This window comes from Schistocerca americana, chromosome X, assembly GCF_021461395.2.
Source record: "Schistocerca americana isolate TAMUIC-IGC-003095 chromosome X, iqSchAmer2.1, whole genome shotgun sequence".
In the NCBI taxonomy this organism is placed as follows: domain Eukaryota; kingdom Metazoa; phylum Arthropoda; class Insecta; order Orthoptera; family Acrididae; genus Schistocerca; species Schistocerca americana.
This window is the reverse complement of record NC_060130.1, coordinates 429,538,752-429,558,706: the sequence shown is the minus strand read 5'-3', so window position 1 is coordinate 429,558,706 and position 19,955 is coordinate 429,538,752. Positions and strand designations below refer to the sequence as shown.

The 19,955-nt window shown below is 38.7% G+C and overlaps 1 protein-coding gene and 1 long non-coding RNA gene across 3 annotated transcripts in view; one reads left to right on the top strand and one right to left on the bottom strand.

Moving 5' to 3' along the window:
* The window catches only part of LOC124554700 (patched domain-containing protein 3-like), a 633,296-nt gene that overhangs the window by 487,733 nt on the left and 125,608 nt on the right, over positions 1-19,955 (top strand). The window lies entirely within an intron of this gene.
* LOC124554701 lies at positions 478-18,496 on the bottom strand. 2 transcript variants are annotated; one of them, XR_006968413.1, is made up of 3 exons: positions 18,213-18,496; positions 14,085-14,255; positions 478-528 (listed from the first exon to the last, which is right to left on the bottom strand). It is a non-coding gene; the product is annotated as an uncharacterized LOC124554701 (long non-coding RNA). The 2 variants fall into 2 exon arrangements; XR_006968412.1 differs by lacking the exon at positions 478-528 and adding an exon at positions 7,718-8,923.

The window sequence follows — 19,955 nt, the reverse complement described above, 5'->3', positions numbered from 1 at the left end:
CCACATTCACACACCACATGGCAAATGAAGTCTCAGCAGACAGTCAACAATGCATGGTCTTCAGTCTGATCGCAGGGTTCAGATTTAAATAATTTATTTACAGCACTGGAAATCTTAAAACTAGCTTACTACAGTTCAACATATCTGAGTTACACCACATTCACCTATTTACAAGATCACAGTACCATCTAGTTTCTGAAAGAATCTACACATTATATTGAACTTATCAATCAATGCAGTTTATTTTTTAAAATATTTTTGTGATGCCTCCACCAGACATTTTCTTTATTTGGTAATATCTAATACTAATACGGGATACATGCGGACGTGCATTGTCCTGTTGGAACAGCAGGTTCCCTTGCCGGTCTAGGAATGGTAGAACGATGGGTTCCATGACGGTTTGGATGTACCGTGCACTATTCAGTGTCCCCTCGACGATCACCAGTGGTGTACATCCAGTGTAGGTGATCGCTCCCCACACCATGATGCCGGGTGTTGGCCCTGTGTGCCTCGGTCGTATGCAGTCACCTGAAGGCATCACAAAATCATTTGTAAAATTCTTCGCAGCTGCGCACCCTGTCATAATGAAGATTATACGACGCAATTTAGTTTTTTCGTGGTAATGAAGTGTAATGCCAACACCCCGAAACTTCAGGATTTTTTTTTAAGTAGCCACACTGAAAATCCAGGACATTTTGCTGGTCCCAAAGACAGTTTAGGGACATCGAAACATTGTTAACAATCTGGAATGTCCCAGAAAAATTGGGATGAACAGAAACCCATGATCAAACCTTGTCAAACAACCTTGTGGTCACTCTCCATGCTGATGATGTGGCATCCATATTTATATTACTCCAACACATTTGTGAAGCATTACGCACCCCATTTCTTAAATAGGAACTAAGCCAAACATGGGCTAAGTTTTGTAGCCCACATCAATTTTTCTAAAGGGATATTATAATACACACAATCAAATATCTTCAATAAGTTGTGAAATATTCTGACTGGTGATACTTCATCGCTTACAAATCATTTTATGTATTCAAAGTACATAAAATCTAAACTGGGATATTGAAATCCGAACTGGGATTAACACTGATAGCTTGCAGATTACCTGAGCAGTCAACACTAAACATCTGTCAATGTCATTGTAAATGTGGTGTAGTGATGGATCTCTAGCATATGGTACAATAAACATCAGACAAATACAGGTGTTGGACAAAAACATGGAAACACCACGAGAAATGTATGCTTGAACATAAATGCAGGTGCCTGTCAAGCCTGCATGTTGTGCTGTTGTATTTGACCATGAATGGCACCTGTCAAATGTTCTCAATATGTTGGAAACATCAGTTATCAGTGCATTATGCTGGAGCTAAGTGATTCAAATGTGGGTAAATTGTTGGTGCTCATATGGTGAGTGCTTCCATAACTAAACTACCATAAGTGTTTTGTGCTTTTAAGAGGCATAATATCGATGATTTATACTGCATACACGAAATATCTTTCTACATCATCCACTAACTCTGAACTCACAATGTGACGACTGCTATTTTTTAAATCAAAATCAAAGGTCAGAACCCAAGATTATTTCCAGACAAACTGGAATCATCATTTTCTTCTTCTTGTGGTTCACCTACACAGTAAATTGGATCATATGTACCATGAAAACTGAAAATCCTATGCACACTGTATGAAAACCACCTCCCCTCCCCCACCCACCCCCGCACCCACCCAGTGTGCAAATTTTATTGTTGTATACTACACGACATACTGAGACTAAAAACTGACAATCTTTGTGACATCAGCGTAGTGGCACAGAAGTAGTAACGAATGTCCAGGCAGTGAAAATTTCAGGCGGCCATTCATATAACATAACCACAATTTTGGGCAGTGGTAGGTATAAAAGGATATGTCTGTCATTATTGTAAGGTAGGAATAACAAAATGAAATGGAAGAAAGAGCTAAACTGAAATTTTAAGCAATTTTATTTAGTTGGATTTCAAACAGAGGCGGCAGAATTCATAAAGTACATGAATAACCATTCTGGTGCTGTTTCCACAAATAAATAATTGTCAGACAGTGTCTTGCCCTGTCTGGTCTTGTGCAGCAATCTTAATGACTGCTGCAATATCTCCTATGGTGTTAGTAAGAGCACCTGTGGTACTGTCTTCAGAATTTAATTGGGTTTGACACACAGCTGTTTGAAACACTCATCTGAGAGGTATTAGTCCACAGTTGTCATGGTACCTTAAATTACTAAAACAGGATCCATGGAAGCCCAGGCTTAATACTACCCCAGCAGGCCTGCATCTGTGACAGTGCACATTTGTAGCAGCAGTTCACCATATCTGAACACTTACCATCGACCTGCTGCAATGAGAAATGTGATTCATCTAACCAGAGAACATGTTTCCATTGATCCACCGTCCAATCTCAATGTTTCCATGCCCAGTGCAAGTAACTATGTCAACATGAGAGTACATAGGGTTTGTCTATTAAGAATGGCGAAGTGCGCTGAATGGTATGCTCTGCAAAACTTGTGCCTGCAACAGCACAGTTTTCTATCTTCAGATCTGCTACACATCACCACCACCTATGCTGTTTTACAGAGCAAGTAACCCTCCAAACTTCACGTTCTGTGATGAAGCATGGATGTCTAACACCTTATCTCTTCATATCAATGCACACACTGCTGCAAAGTGAAAATTTTATTCTGTAAACCTTGCCTCTTACTCACCATTCGTCAACCACTTTTCTATATATTCTGATAACAGTAGTGATTCCAAAATGCTCATTCCCAGATGCCAGGTCTTTGTCAAAGTCATTAATATCAGTGGATTTCCCCATTCATCCCTGCTTTTCTTATACAAGTTGGTCGGAAATTCCCATTACAAACTTCTAGGACATGTAGAGGGTAGTGAGTACATAACATTTTGAATAGGAACCCATGTCCGGAAACATACCGTTTCCATTCTATGACGGTTTCAATGCAGATGATTATCCCATCCACACCCACGTGAGGAATGTACTTAGGCATGACCCAGTACAATTGTTGCAATCCATTTGAAAAGAATACTGACTCATTCTCTTATTACTTACGCATTTGCACTACAACTTACACCTTATGGTTTATGTTAGTCGACAACAACAAGTACCCAGCATCTACGGCACCAGCCGCAACGTACCAATGCATTACAACAGCGGCTTGATGTGGCGACCACTAATGTTGTTACACACAATGCACCTCCGAAGCATTTTCTAGTACACTCTCTCCATCCCACCTGGTGTGTCTTCAGTGTCTTGTGCAGCGGCCAGAACTCATGCCTCTGTCTCTGTCTCTGCAGGTGTCTCATAAATTAGGCTCTTTATATGCCCCCACATGAGGTTGCCCATAGGGGTTAAATCTGGCGATTGTTGTGGCCACACGGTTGGATCACCACAGCCTATCCATCTTTCACCATACCGTCTGTTGAGATGTCTCCTAACAGCCAGTGAAAAGTGAGGTGGTGCTCCATCATGCTGAAACCACATTTCCTGATGGACATTCAATGGCACAGCTTCCAAGAACGGGTCCATTACGTGTTGTAGGAAGACTAAGTGTGTGGGACCTGTGAGCTTGGATGGAAGGATGTATGGTTCAATCACATGACTGTTGAGAATACCTGCCCATACATTAATTCCAAACCTGTCTTGAAATCCCTGAACATGCATGGCATGAGGGATGGCTGTTTCGAGCATTCGGAACACAATCCCTTGTGAACCTACATTCATCTGTGAAGGAAACTTGATGTGGAAACAGGGCGCGTCGATGCAACAGTGCAGAAGGTGACGCGTTGTGGAAAGTCTGCTGGACCCATAGCGTGTACCCTTTGTAAGTGGTACAGATGTAATTGTTGCTCATGCAGGACGTCCAAGACGGTACTGTGACTAACAGCCATTGCACGCACAATTGTTCAATTAATGTATGTTAGTTCTTACAAAGAAGAAAACAGCAACCAGCCACTTCAATAGTATATAACTATTTATTTAGGTAAATAGCACCGTTACCGGTTTCGAACTGGCAAATTCATCATCATCAGATGGCTGTTCACATGATTTTAAAGACACACACACACACACACACACACACACACACACACACACACACACACAAAAAAGAATTTGCCACATGTGAAGTTATCACAGAGATTGCAGATTTACAAACACAACAGTGTCAGAGACGTTCTCTCTCAGAGACATCACAATATACAGGTTGCTTTGATTTCACAGAATGACTGTTTTTAGAGAATAACATAACTTACTGAAAATTAAAACACAAAGATAAACCTTACATTATGAGCGTATAATATTACAAATGAAGTTGACAGATGTAGTAACCAGCTTGTGTGAATGCTACTTATATGGTAATTTGTAAATACTGAGCTATATACAAAGAGCAACATAGAGGTGACATAAAATGAATAATATGACAGTAACAATTGTATTAATATCTATCTATCTATCTATGGTGCACTGAAATTTTGAATCAAGTATAGTAGCAGTATATTTTTTTTCCAGGAATCAGGGTAGCATTACAAGTATTTATATTACAAAGAATACCATATTCAGTGAGCAATAATTACAAATAAATTGGGAAAATGTGATGGCCAGTTGTATGAATATTACTTATATGGTATTGTGTAAATACAGTGCAATAAACAGGTGACAACATTTACATGAGATATATGAATGTGACAGTAGTAATAATATAAATGTAGTATGGCACACCACTTTTATTTTTAAATCAATTTTACAGTTGCAGTAATGTGTGATTGAGCAGGCAGCTATATTATGATGTAATACTTTCCTTGGATTATTGACTGCATGTTGTTGTTAAAAGGAGTAGTGTTTATTTATGTTTTAGATTGGATAATAGGTGAGTGAAGTTTTGTAGAAAGGTTGCATTGGCTAGCTCTGTCTGTTCGTTAAGAATATGATGTGGTGATTTGCTTTTATGTGTATATATTTCTATCTCTTCAAGCAGATTCATGAGGCTACCTTTCTCAACATGATGCAATATTTGACTGTGGTCTTAAATGTTTTTTACTCTATGTTTACTGAGAGTTGCATGCATTGCAAATTTTGAAGGATTGTTCAGACATATGGCATCTAAATGTTCTTTGAATCGAATCTCAAAGTTTCTCCCAAGCCATCCAATATAGAAGGAAGGGCAATTTTGGCATCTGAGTTTATATATACCTGATCTTTTGTAAGGGGGGTGGTTGTTCTGTATGTTATGAATGGTTAGCTGCTGAAGTTTATGGTTTGTGTGGAAGCCTTATATTTATGTCTGTGCTTTTGAAGAGTGTACTTATTTTATGGGATATGCTCCCTAGAAAAGGAAGTGAGACGTATTTTCTGCTGCTTTCTCCAGATTTTTGTGTTGACTGCATGTGTGTCTGGTGTGGAGCTTTGTTGTTTTTTTAATTTTTTGTGATAATTTATCAATCATGTGTGGGTTATATCCATTGTTTAGAGCTATGGCTTTAATGATATTGGTTTCTTTATGTTGTTCAACTGGTACCAGTGGAATTTTATGCAGGTGATTAAGCATGGACCTGAAGTATGCCATCTTATGTTGGTTTGGATGGCAAGATGAGCTGTTGATGCACACATCTGTGGCTGTTTGCTTTCTGTAAATTTCAAAATGATGTTTCTGGTTTTTGCTGGAAATTTTTAAATCTAAGAAATTGATGCTGTTATTGGATTCATGTTCAACAGTGAATTTGATGTTACTGTGCATGCTACTCAGCTTGGTTGTTAATGTGTCAATTTCTTCATTAGTGCCATCAAAAAGAATAATTGTATCATCTACATACCTTTTATAGTAGATGATTTTGCTGTTGATGTGACTGTTAGTTTTGAAAAATGTGTGTTCTAAGTGGTTTACGTAGATGTCTGCTAACTTCCCTGCTAGGCTGCTACCCATTGCCAACCCATCCTTCTGTTTGTAAATTTTGTTATTAAACCTGTAGTAATTGTATGACACCACCAATGTGAGTAACTCAGAGAACTCATAGATTTCTGCCATCCTCAGTTTCTTGTGTTTAAGCAGATTGTACTTGATTATATTTATGGTGTCCTGTATAGGGATGTCAGTATAGAGATTTACAATGTTAAGCGATGCAAATCTGGCTGTCAGTGGAATGTGCACATCCTTAATTTTGTCAATGAGCTCAAACGTGTTCCTAATAGAGTAGTTGGTTTCAAAAGTATAATGGGTATTTAGAAGAGCTAGCAGTTTGTTATTAAATCTGTATGAAGGGTTGTTCCTAGAGTTAAAAATAGGCCTCATTGGGCAGTGCTGTTTATGCATCTTGGGCTGCAACCAAGGCGAGGGGCAGTGGGGTTCATAGCAATGCAGCCCCGTACTTCCCATTTGCTTAGGAGGAAATTACAGTTCTTACGAGTTTTCTTAAGTTTGGCTTGAAATTTAGAAGTGGGATCAAAGTATAATTCAATTATGTTATTACTACTAAAAATTCCATGGTTTTGTCAACATATTCATTTTCGTACGTTACAACTGCCTTCACTATTAGAGCATTACTGTTAGAAAGTTTGGAGTTGATACAATTCAGTGTCTTTTGGTCACTGTTTTTATGTGAAGTATTTATTAGGTGTCTTGTGATTATTTTATTGGCTTTGAAGCCTATTGCATTTGTTTCACTGGGATTCAATTTTGCAGCATCACACGCAAGCTTAGTGGATGCAATAAGGCTTTTTAGGTTATTGCCATTAAGATTTGGTTCTATGTTGTGCTTAAGACCTTTGTTTATGGGGGCAAGTTCAGTATTTGTGAAGGTGATGTTATTTGAATTAATAACTCTTTCATGGAACTGATGTAGATTAGCCTGGTGATTTTTGGCACTGAAGCTACCTTTTTTGCTTTTCAGACCATCAAGTTTTTTGTTATGCCTACAAGTTATTTTCTGACGTTCTTTATAAATGATGTCGTCAATGTATTGCAATATGTAGGAGAACTGTAGGCCGGAAAGGCTATTGCTAAGTTGCAAGTGTAGATTGTACAGTTGTCTGTTGAGGAGGTCTTCCTTTTTATGTTGCAAAAAAAAAAAAAAAAAAAAAAATAATTATATATACTGTGTTAATACAATTGTTACTGTCATATTATTCATTTTATGTCACCTCTATGTTGCTCCTTGTATACAGCACAGCATTTACAAATTACCATATAAGTAGCATTCACACAAGCTGGTTACTACATCTGTCAACTTCATTTGTAATATTATACGCTCATAATGTAAGGTTTATCTTTGTGTTTTAATTTTCAGTAAGTTATGTTATTCTCTAAAAACAGTCATTCTGTGAAATCAAAGCAACCTGTATATTGTGATGTCTCTGAGAGAGAACGTCTCTGACACTGTTGTGTTTGTAAATCTGCAATCTCTGTGATAACTTCACATGTGGCAAATTCTTTTTGGTGTGTGTGTGTGTGTGTGTGTGTGTGTGTGGTGCTTTGCACAATATGGTGATATGCAAGTTACGTAAGTGCTGGATGTACTTAGGAATATGCGAAAAATACAATCCTGCAACTTCGCAACAAAATCGCGCGGAAGTTTCGATGTAAGTGCCATAACCACTTAACCTCACATATTTATTTATGCTGTATTTCATCGTTTGGAGGTTAGTTATTTTCACATAGGGTGCTTCTAACACTGTTTCTCTACCGTAGGGCAACAACACATCAAAAATACTTCGCCAAAGTGGAATAATAAAAATTAAAAATGGACGATAATGTAAGGTGTATCTTTAAAATCATGTGAACAGCCATCTGATGATGAAATTGCCAGTTTGAAACCAGTAACAGCGCTATTTACCTAAATCAATAGCAGTGTTAATAGTGGCTGGTTGCTGTTTTCTTCTTTGTAAGAACTGACCTACATTAATTGTATACAGCCACGGTCTCACCATGTCAGTTTTAGACAAAACAGCAATTGTTCAATTGTGCGCGAAATCGTTGACGGGCTATCTTCAATGCAACACAGTACACCTTCTTCAAATTCGGGAGTGCAGCGTCGCCGTGGAGCACCACAGTCCTGCCTCCTCACAGTGAAGGTACCTGTTTCTCATAGCCGTTGTGTAACTTGGGCAAACAGTTTGTGTGATGGAGTGTGACAGTGTGGAAAACGTTCAACTAGCAGCTCTTCCGTAACCCCCAACTTCGCTATACACAAGGAGCGTGTCTGTGTATTCCGCAAACGTGTACTGCACCATGTTTCCTCTGTCAGTGATGCACAGGTATTGACTCGGTCTCACAGCAAAGTGGACAATAAAGGACATCTGAGGATCGTTTGATGTAGTACACATCGTTGTGTCTACCCTGTTGCATACCAGGACAGGGAACTTTTGAGACATCTGAATTGAAACTGTCGTAGAACGGAAACGATACGATTCTGGACATGGGTTACTATTCAAAATGTTCTGTACTCTCTACCCTCTATGTGTCCTGGAAGTTTGTAATGGGAACTTCCGACCACACTGTTTACTTTCCTTACATCACATGCCCACACCACAACGACCACCACCACTATCACCACCACCATGCAGCATTCTATCTCACAATAGTTGTAATGTTTTGGCTCATCAGTGTGTAAGTAATTAGAATGACATCAAATTCACCATTATCCTTTGCTAACTACTGAAAGCTCAGATTGTATCACAATCTGGACCACACCCTTTACATGCCTTTTTTATTAAATTCACTTAATGTTCTGCTTCATTACACTGTCACAGTCCTCAGTTGTACAGTGCAGTAGTATTTGGCTGTACATCATTTGGTACTACAGTATCTGATAGACCACTATCTTCAAGTAATGAATCATAATCATTTAAACTGATAAATTCCATGCAGGGATGTTTTCACCTGGAAGCAGAAAACATATTTTAATTTCTTTATTGTAAGTCACAATTAGCATGTTGCGTAACTTTAGGAGCCCACACTGAGGCCATAAACATCCACTGACAAAAAACACACTGGACACACAGAAGGAATGGTCTGAGGTAGATGCAATTCCACACACATGCTTGACATCAGCAGGTATGTAACTGATTAAAGACAGATTCACCTATGCCAGCTAGAGTGGCTGCCAGTCATTAACCCTTTGTGATCATGTTCTCAGGACTATCACGACATGTAATAGGCAAGCAATGTGACAGGTCATTGTGGTGGATTGTGTAATACCACAGGGGATGCTGCATTCATATGCAAGACAACATTAGAAGCATCTGATGTGTCTGAAAGGGGCATCATCATTGGTCTACATACCCAAATTGTGTAATATACAGGAATGCGACAGCAGACAAAAATATGACTGAATTGGAACATGATGGAAACGTCAAGGTCTTGGGTTACGAGGTGTGATCGCACTACGAGCTGCCAACAGAGCACCAAGCACACTGGAACCCCTGCGTATATGCACCTGCCATCCATGCACAAGTAATGGACTTACAGTAGTACCCTGCATCATCCAGCAACATTGGTTGCAGATTAGGAGATGCTGCATTACTGAATCCAATAAGTAGGCTGCCAGTGACAACTTAACACAGCTGCCTCTGAAGTAATGCCATATGCAGGAAGCATGGACTGCTGACAAGCATCGTGCATCACTTTCAACAATGAATATTGGTTCTGTACCACCTTGAATGATCATCATTAGCGAGCATGGTGACACCACAGGGAGACAATACACACTACCAGAGTTTTGGATACACACACTGGCATTAGCCCTAGCATCACTACGTGGGGAGGCATCTTGCACAGCTTCAGTTCACAATTTATAGTATTTCAATGAATTTTGATGCCAAACAGTATGCGGCAGACATGCTACATCCTCATGTATTACCTCTCACAAGACAGATCTCTGAATTGCCTTTCAACAGAAAAATACTAATCCTCACATGGCCTGTCTCTCTCTTGAAATGCCAGCAAGCATACTGAGTGTCAATTACAACAGCTGAGAGTCACCTAACCTCAGGAGTATATACCCTTCCCAACTGAAACAACATATGTATTCAGGTCCAGGGAACAAAGAAAGCCACTGGTAAATATTACATGGATGGTGCCTGTGATATTTTTCATTTTTTGATCTTGATATTATTAGGATAGTGTGAAATCAAAACCGATAGTAATAATAAAAGATAATTAAACAGCTGTGTGTCACACATTAAAATAATGTATTTTTTTGATTAGGTGTTTTATTTGTAGATGTCATTCATGGGTTTTGTTTGCAATATGTTGTTTGGTTCATATAATGGTGGTTTAGATCATATTATTTAGCTAACCTAAATAGATATGGTGGAGATGGCAAGCATATTGAAGATTTTGATACTGCTGTTCTGTTTTGTCCAGTGGCATCGCCAGCAGCACATCTTTCTAATGGCGGCTGCATTAAGGATAGATTGAAGGGTGATAGTTCAGTTGTGAGTTAGTGGAGCCATCACATGTGTATTGAAAATGAGTGATGTTTACATCCCCGAAAATAGAATTGTTAATAACTATATTAACAATGTAAGGAAAAGATAAGACCGCTACCTACCATAAAGATACACATTAACTTGCAGACAGGCACAATTAAAAGACACTTACACATAAGCTTTAAGTCATAGATTTAATCAGAAAAAGAAAGGAAATCACACACACAAAACCATCATCTCTGGCAGCTCAGACTAGAATGCAACTGTCACATGGAACAGAAGCAGTGATCCGGAGGGGGTGGGGAAGGAAGGGACAACAGATTACAAGTGGTGGGAGACAGGAGTGCTGCCTGGCGAAGTGTGCAGGGACTAGACTGCCAACCAGTGCAGTGTCAGGAGGCAGGGAGAGGGAGGATGGAGTTAAGGAGAGAAGTGGGGAAAGATGTACAAGCAGGTTGGCAGAAGGTGGCACAAAAAGGGGGTGGGAGATGAGAATAGGGAGGAGGTGGAAACTGGTGTGGGAGCAGTACATTACCGTAGGTTGAAGCTGGGATAATTTCAAGAATGGAGAATATGTTTTAATGATAACTCCCATCTGAGCAGTTCAGCAAAGCTGGTGGTGGAGGGGAGGATCCAGATGACTCAGGTAGTGAAGCAGTTATTGAAATCTAACATTTTATGTTCAGCTGAATGTGTGGTCTACATTGCTCTTTGCCACAGTTTGGCAGTGGCTGTTCATGCTGCTGGACAGCTGGTTGATAGTCATATCAATATAAAAACACCTGTGCAATGACTGCAACAAAGCTGGTATATGACATGGCTGCTTCACTACCCATCCCATCTGTATCCTCCCCTCCACCAACAGCTTTACTGAACTGTGTGGATAGGAGTTATCCTTACAACACATTCTCCACTCCCAAAATTATCCCGGCCTCAACCTACAGTAACACACTGTTCCCACACCCTCAATCCTACTGATCCGTACCCATCCTTCACCTCCTAACTATTCTCATCTCTCACCCTCTTTATGCACCACCCTCTGCCAATGCATCCACCCATCTTTCCCCACTCCTCCCCTTTTCTGTTCCATTCCTCTACCAGACAGCACTCCTCTCTCCCCCCACATATACACTGCTGTCCCTTCCCCTCCAGATATCTGCTTCCATTCCACATGACAGCTGAAATCTGATATGGTTGCCAGAGATGGTAGTCGTGTGTGTATGTGTGTGTGTGTGTGTGTGTGTGTGTGTGTGTGTGTGTGTTTTTTCTCCTCCTTTTTCTGAAAAAAGGCTGTCACTGAAAGCTAATGTGGAAGAGTCTTAATTGTGCCTGTCTGCAACGTAACATGTCATCTTTAATGTAGTCAGCAATCTATCTTTTCCTTACATCGTCGACATTCCAACCTGGAGTTTCGATTATTTTATAACTACACTATCCCCTATTTCAGAGGAGGTCCTATTAGTTTTCTGGTTTTTAGTTTGCTAATGTTTGTGTTTTGTAAATGAAGCTGTCCACTGGTCATTTCTTGAGGCTTGTACTGCTGTGATGCAGTATAGCAGCATGGTACCACTTTGTTAACTAATACTGAAACTTCTTCCTAACAAGAAACCAGCAGTGTTCTCATACTGTCAATTTTGTTGTTTGTTTAATTTGATCTTTCACATAAATATAACCACAAAAACAATTTACACGTGAAGTTTCATTTTGCGTTCTCATCTACTTCTAGGTGTTTAGCTTTGCAGTGAGTATAATTTGAATAGTGACACTTCCAATTTTTGAACTGTTCCGAAATATCTTGCAAAACTAAACATTCTTCCCTTATCATATTTTGTTACTTGTCTTCAATATGCCACTATAATTTCAATTAAAAACTGTTGTTTGAGAATAAGGAAAGAATGCAAATCATAAGAACTGTAAAGCACATTAACTAACTATTGCTTGTGGAAATGACATTCTTTGAAATTATTGCACAAGTTAAAATACATACTTGTCAAATTTGACAAATTGATTCATGGGAAATGGCTACCCTTAACCACAGAAAACAATGCTGGATATCTCATATGTTCATATTAGTGAATGCCTTTACAAGCCAGAAACATTACCAACCACTCAAAATATCTTGAGTTAAATGTTTTAATTCTTTGAAACCCAATATGTGTAAAATAAGACCATAATAAACATTATGGTTATTCTCATGCCATCACATTTGTTGGTTTTAGCAACTCACACTCAAACTGTCACTGAATAAATAAAAAATTTTGCTAATAGTGTAGTGTTATGATATATCTCTGTTTGCATATGTATAATGCCTCAAGTTACATCATCATCATGTCAACAGGGAAAGCCAAAGGCCAGTATCTGTAGGTTCAAGCAACACACTGACACCAGTTAACTTCTATCAAACAATGGAAACTCCTGGTAGGAAGACAGATTACTTCTTACCGCAAAGAAGACATGTCAAGTTGCAGACAGGCACTATTAAAAGACACTCACATAAAGCTTTTGCCCCCCCCCCCCCACACACACACACACACACAAAACAAGCATACCTCACGCAAACATGACCACCAACTCCAGCCAACACCAACTAGAGCATTCCAGCCAGAGATGCTGGAGTTGGCAGTCGTGTGTGCATGAGGTGTGCTTGCTGTGTGTATGTGTGTGTGTGGGCGGGGGAAGGGGGGGGGGGGGGGCACTACCGACGAATGCTGTGGCCAAAAGCATTATGTGAGTGTCTTAATTGTGCCTCTCTCTCTTTACAATATGCAGCAATCTATCTTTTTCCTACCAGTCAACTTCTGCTCCACTAAATAAGTCTTCCCAAAACCACATTGGGGAAGCTGTGGAAATGAAAATATGGAATGCCCATGAAGCACAACTTTAAGCCACTAAATCTGAGAGTATGAAGGAACAAATCTTTCAAGTATCAGAAATTTTACACGATACCTGCTTCTCTACTCAACAAATACTGCTGCATTGAGGCTTAACTTTGAGGTAGTTGGCTCAGTTGCTGGTGATGGAAAATAACTTTCATCACAAGTAGTTGGAATAATATTTTCATCATGATTATTTCGCTGGCAAGAGAAGGGGAAAAGGTGGTGTTATATTCCTGATCACTAAACCTTGCACCAATGACTTGGATTAAATTTTAATTTTTCCTGCAGAGCATCATAGAATAGCAGCATGGCCTTCATGATGGTGTTCCATCTCTCACATGGAGTTGTTACTATTCAACAGCTGGCAATTATGCACTAGTGCCTGGTTTCTACAGCCACCACCAAATAGGACAAACACCAATTCGTTCACTCATCAGTCAAATTCAACAATTACACAACTCTCTCACCTTATGAAAGAAGGGTTCCAAAGGGCATGAAGAATGAAAACTTTTTCAACAAGAAAGCCAATCCTACCCCTCAGGTCTCCTAAACAAAATGCCACACAACTGGCTTCTTAATTTTAAAGAACATCAAATAATTAAATTCTGGGAATATCTGCATTTGCTTTTAAATTCAATATTTGCAACAAATATTTTCATTTGCCCAATACATTTTACTGTACACCACTAGAAAATTGCCTTGCACAACAGTAATGCCTGGAAGAAAGTAACTTACTTTTCTCTAATAGATTCTTAATTTCTTTCATTTTTTAAACTCTTGTCACTGAAAATGACAATCCACATGTTAACAAAGTTGCATTTTGCTACTTCCACTCAAAACAGTGTTCACTGATTGCAAATCTCCAAGATGTGTGACTTCCATCCTAATATGATAGCCCAAATGATCCTGAAACAGTACATTATTATTCAAATATTTCTTTGAAGATACCCAACTTAGCATATTTCAATGAGAAGCATATGTTTCTTAGCAAAACTATAACACAGAACTAGTTTATCCATACTTATGATCTATTTATTTATTAATCTGGTTATGTGGGACCAAGGGAACCAAAGTGGCTAAAGTCTAAATCAGAGCCAGCATCAGAGGGAGTGTTTTCAACTGATCATAGGTTACCAACACTTAGTTTGGCACAGCCAAGGGGACGATACTTTTACATAACCAATGTGAGGCAAGAAAATAGTACATGAAATTCTGGCACAAAAATTTAAATGATTCTCTTCCCCACTGTTGTCACAAATATTTGACTTTTTTCTGAATGTCACAAATCATGAGACTGATTAGGTTGGGACCTAATAGAACAGCTTAAATTTGTGCAAATGAAACCAACAACAATGAAATTTAGAAGCTGGGAAGATTTCTGAGATTGTGGGAATGTCACAATCTGTATCTTGCTTCAAAACACGATCTGCCCAGTGCTCTCTCATTCACTGTGTAGAATCAGCAGCTGACACAGCCGCTTTCCTCCCCATCATACCTCATAGTGAGTGCACATAAGAATGCTGCATGAAACATGTAAGTATGCCATTGGCCCTGATCTAGATTTTTAGCACTCAAGCTACCTGTCCATGGAACAATAGGTAAATACTATACATAATGTATTATAAACAATATAATTAACAAAACATGAAAAATGACACATATTTACAAATAAATAATACATTACAAAGGAAAGTTGTGAACTCCTGTACAGAACAGAAGTGTGTCACAAGGCAACCTTTCAACAGATTTCTGTTCTGCTGGGAGCCTACTGAAAATGAGACATTATGAATAGTACACACTTATCTGTGCAAGGCTCAAGGGAGTGTTATCCAATGCAAATCTTTTTGCATCACTATTGAATAATCAGAAATGACTGCAAATCACAAAACAGGATTCACACACTGCCTTAATGACTTGTATTAAATATGAAGGGACTGTTACCAACAGGAAATCTACAACTTCGATTATGTTGCAGATCGGTTAGCACAACACAACTTTCAGCAGGGAGACCATTATCTTGACCGAGCGAGGTGGCACAGTGGTTAGCACACTGGACTCGCATTCGGGAGGACGACGGTTCAATCCCGTCTCCAGCAATCCTGATTCAGGTTTTCCGTGATTTCCCTAAATCGTTTCAGGCAAATGCCAGGATGGTTCCTTTGAAAGGGCATGGCCAATTTCCTCCCCAATCCTTCCCTAACCCGAGCTTGCGCTCCATCTCTAATGACCTCGTTGTCGACGGGACGTTAAACACTAACCACCAACCAACCCACCAATCACCATTATCTTGCAGGCACATGTCAAGGCTGTCCTTTCCTTTTGTCAATTTCCTACACACTTCTGAACCACATGATTTTTCATAGACAACTTTTTTCTTTTTCTTATCAAATGCCATTCTTCAGTAGATGTGGGCATGAACTGTGGAGATTGGTGCTGCTTCCACATATACAACATGTGGATATACAGATCAAAGCTGTGAAACACACCAGCCACTTTCACATAATCTTATCATCATCATCATCCATTATAGTTTAACTAACTGCAAATACCTATTACTATAACATCAAAAGCAGTATTTCTAAAAAATACTATGTATATGAGTTGCCACCTGAGCTATAGATTTAATTCGAAGGTGAGAGGTGAGTGGTTGGTTGTTTTGGCAAAGCCAATGAATATGATACTAAAAAATCTGACTGAGGTGACAGACTGATCTGAAGTTTAGCCCTTTTTTTTGGGTGGTGGTGGTGGTGGTGGTGGGGGGGGGGGAATTAAAATCACAAATAACATCACATTATAGTTGTCATTTTGTTTGTGGCGTGTCGCATTTCCTGCATCACTGGCCAAAGATGGTGATTTGTATTGAAGTGCCTCTATATCCCATTAACACTAAAAGGATAAGAACAGTAATTCTGGCCATGTGCTAATTATTGATAGTGACTGTACTACACAGCGAGTGTCGTGGCACCACTCTTTTGCCATAATGCTGCTCATTGAAAATAAAAGAGTCAGTTATTTGTATTCACCACTGGAGAGCACTTCAGTCAGAGCTACCACAGAGAAACATTTTGCCTTCTGAATTTGTATGAATGGAAATGGCAAAAAAAAAAAAAAAATAAATAAATAAAAAAAATCTTGCCTTAAACTGGATGACAGAACATTACAGCACAATGCAGAGAGAGAGAGAGAGAGAGAGAGAGAGAGAGAGAGAGAGAGAGAGAGAGTGAGTGTGAGTGTGTGTGTGTGTGTGTGTGTGTGCGTGTGAGAACGGGTGGGGGCGGGGGGCGCGTCTCTTCACAGTCCACCTTCAGTTTTCTCCTCTGTGATCCTACTTTATTCTCTTTAGGGCAGGATCACTTGCACAATAGTTCACTAGTCACAAAGTGGAAATGTTTTATTTCTGTTTACTATTACTGGGCTACTTCAGATATTGTGTGTGTGTACTATTATTACACTACTTCAGATATTTTCAGTGGCACATCCATTGGTTTCAGAATGTACTAAAAGTCATTTTTAACATTCTGATTATTCTTTCTGGCCAACTTCTGCAGCTTTTTATTATAAATTAAGGTTATATGACCCCATTATGGTATTTGTGAAAATAAAGCTGCAGGACTAGTGCAACTGTTACTTAATTGTATTTTCAATTAACTTTGTCAACTTCCCACATACATCACATTGTTTAAAAACTAGTACATCAGCAGATGACTTACTAGACATTTCATCAGCCAATGTGCTATGAATCTTGATATTTAGCTCTTCAACTTTAACCACAAGAAACCTTTACTATCTATCAAATTGTACACTGAACCAGATTTGATTATTTACGAATTCAGTTTTAATAATGATTACCCCAACACATATTCTGATTCCACTGCTTGACACACAGTATATCACATCAGACAAAGACCTCTTTCCTAAATTGGTAATGTAGTCTAGTTGTTCCAACTTAGTTTTTCATTACAACTGACTTCCATAAACATTTACCTCTTCTCTGATTAGTACTTTGGCACTAAAAGGACATCTACATTTTTAAAAGTATTACTGAATGGTTTTCTGTAAATGGTCTCTCAATTTCAACAGAACATTCAGTTCTGTACATTTGGAGCTTCTATATCAATAATTCGTGTAACACATGACTACAAAATAACCAAGATGGGAAAAAAAAACTGGCCATAATAATGAGAATTTAATCCAGAACATGTGCATTTTGAAACTCCTGAAACAACTAAATCCACGGAAATTTGCGCTTCAAATTATTAAAACATCTTGGGGAGAGAGAAACCAATAATCTGACATTTTGAATACGTCATTCAATAATGTCAAATGGAATAATGTTCTGATTTTATTCTTTAAGGCAATCTTCATTATTCAGAAACATGCAGCAAGACTAATATGTGATGTTCACCCACGATCATGCTGTAGACACCTTGTGAAGGAGTTAGGCACTTTGACTAGTGCTTCAGTTCACAGTGTATTTTTTCCATCTCAAGTTTGTTGTAAACAACCCACTGCAATTCAAAAGGAGCAATAAGGTACATAATTACGTTACTACAAGAAAAATGACATTCATTACTCCACATTAAGGTTGCCTTCGTACAAAAGATGTGGGCAAGGCTACCACCAAAATTTTTTATGACTTACCCAATGGTATAAAATGCTAAACAACGAGAAAAGTTAGTTTGAAAACAAACTGAAAAAGTTTCTCCTTGGCAACTACTATTCCGTAGAATAATTTTTAATACCGTAATGTGCAAAAGAGTGGGTAGTAAATTTCTGGATACAGTTATACAAAACATTAATGTAACTGAAAAACCTTAAATAAGCCATAAAAATTTGTTCAAAACACACATTTCTCAGACATACCGAGTTTTCTGTAACCAACGTTACCTCCTATATTTCAAATACCCTTCTGTGCGTTTGGGCATTCACTCAGACGTTTACGTTTGTCATTACGCAAAATGTACAGTGGATGTCAATGATATATGTTTACATTTGTCGATAAGTAAGAAACTGTTGTGTGCTTGCTTCGAACAATATTTCACATTTCCTGGAAACTGACGGGTTTTCTGATGTTATATTATCTTCAATCAATACTGTCTCTACCGCATTACTTAATTACTTTGTGTCCAACAGCTAATACCATCAGCGCCAAAGATCCTCGGTTATCTATAATTATAATCTATACAAAGTACTAAGTAGACTTGCCCACTGTTTCTATGTTTCGATACAGTGTATCGATACGTGGAACTGTTTCAGTGTTTCGGAACGGCTACGGTTCACTGTTTCAAAACAGTGATTTTTCATTCCGCCCCTGCCTCGGATAACTGGACCAGATTCGATCTCGAGCCAGACAACAGAAAGTGTATCGTTGTTACAAAATAAGGCTGTTTCAGTCCACCTGTGCTTGGACTAATTGTATCGAAACAGTGATGTTTCATTCCCCTCCGTGTCGGACGAGATTCGGGCTCGGCACAGGTACTGAAACACATTTAACATACTACTTCATGAAACACTTTCAAGAGTGTCGAAATCTTTTTGACAAGCAATAGCATGAAGCTTAAGATATCCGAAAATAAAGCTTCGTTTCTAGCTGACTGTCATATTCTGAAATGGCGTAACATCTGCTTTATAAACACTAACCAAACAATAAAACAACGCAAACTATTCACATTCAAAATAATAAATATGTGAAAATCATTCAGTTAAATTACACTTTTTGATAACATACGCTTCTCTTTTCATGTACAGTAATCATATTAAGAAACGCAAGTAAGCCTACAACATTTTGAATAAAAAAAGGCGTAGAGTGTCAATTATTAGACATATACATAAATTTGATGTACGTATAATTGCAAGCTATCTGTTTGACATATCACTGATAGTGCAATGGTGAATGGGAAGGGCTAGGAAGCATGGTGAATTTATAGTAACGGTTCGAAAGACAAAAATTTTTTTGTTATATTTTGTTATTTATTTGAATTATTTGGCGTTATTTGTGAGTCTTTAGTCACCGTGCCAATTATCCTCAATGATTCCCTTTGTGTGCATGGAAATTAACCGGATGGATATATTACCCATACTAACGGCATGTGGGAATCCCAGTAGTATACCCGTTGTTACTGCAGTTTGCTCCCACCTCTAGTTCCGTTCGTGATGGCTCTTCTGTCTTCAGCTATGGCTGTCCTCAGCCGATTGAAAAGTATGAAAGTCACACGACACGAAAGCAGCGCATTTGCTGCAGGAAATACGAAACTGTCAAGACGCCTAAGTGATAATTTCATACTTTCTGCGATATGATTGGCGCTCTCGCACCTCATTTGTGTTCTTGTGGACATACTTATACAGTAGACAGTCAAGATGATAAAATGTGTACGTTTATTAGATTACAAAACACAAACTGTTTCGAAACAGCGTATCGAAACATTACATTGTACTGTTTCATTTGTTTCGAAACAGTTACGTGTTTCAGTTTGCACATCTCTAATACAAACACTGAAATAGTCACAGTTTAAGGCTACCCTGGCCTACCGAACGCATTGATTGATGCCTGCAGTCAGGTTACTGTGATCGGTTATAAATGAAAGATCCTTTACAATATATTTGATT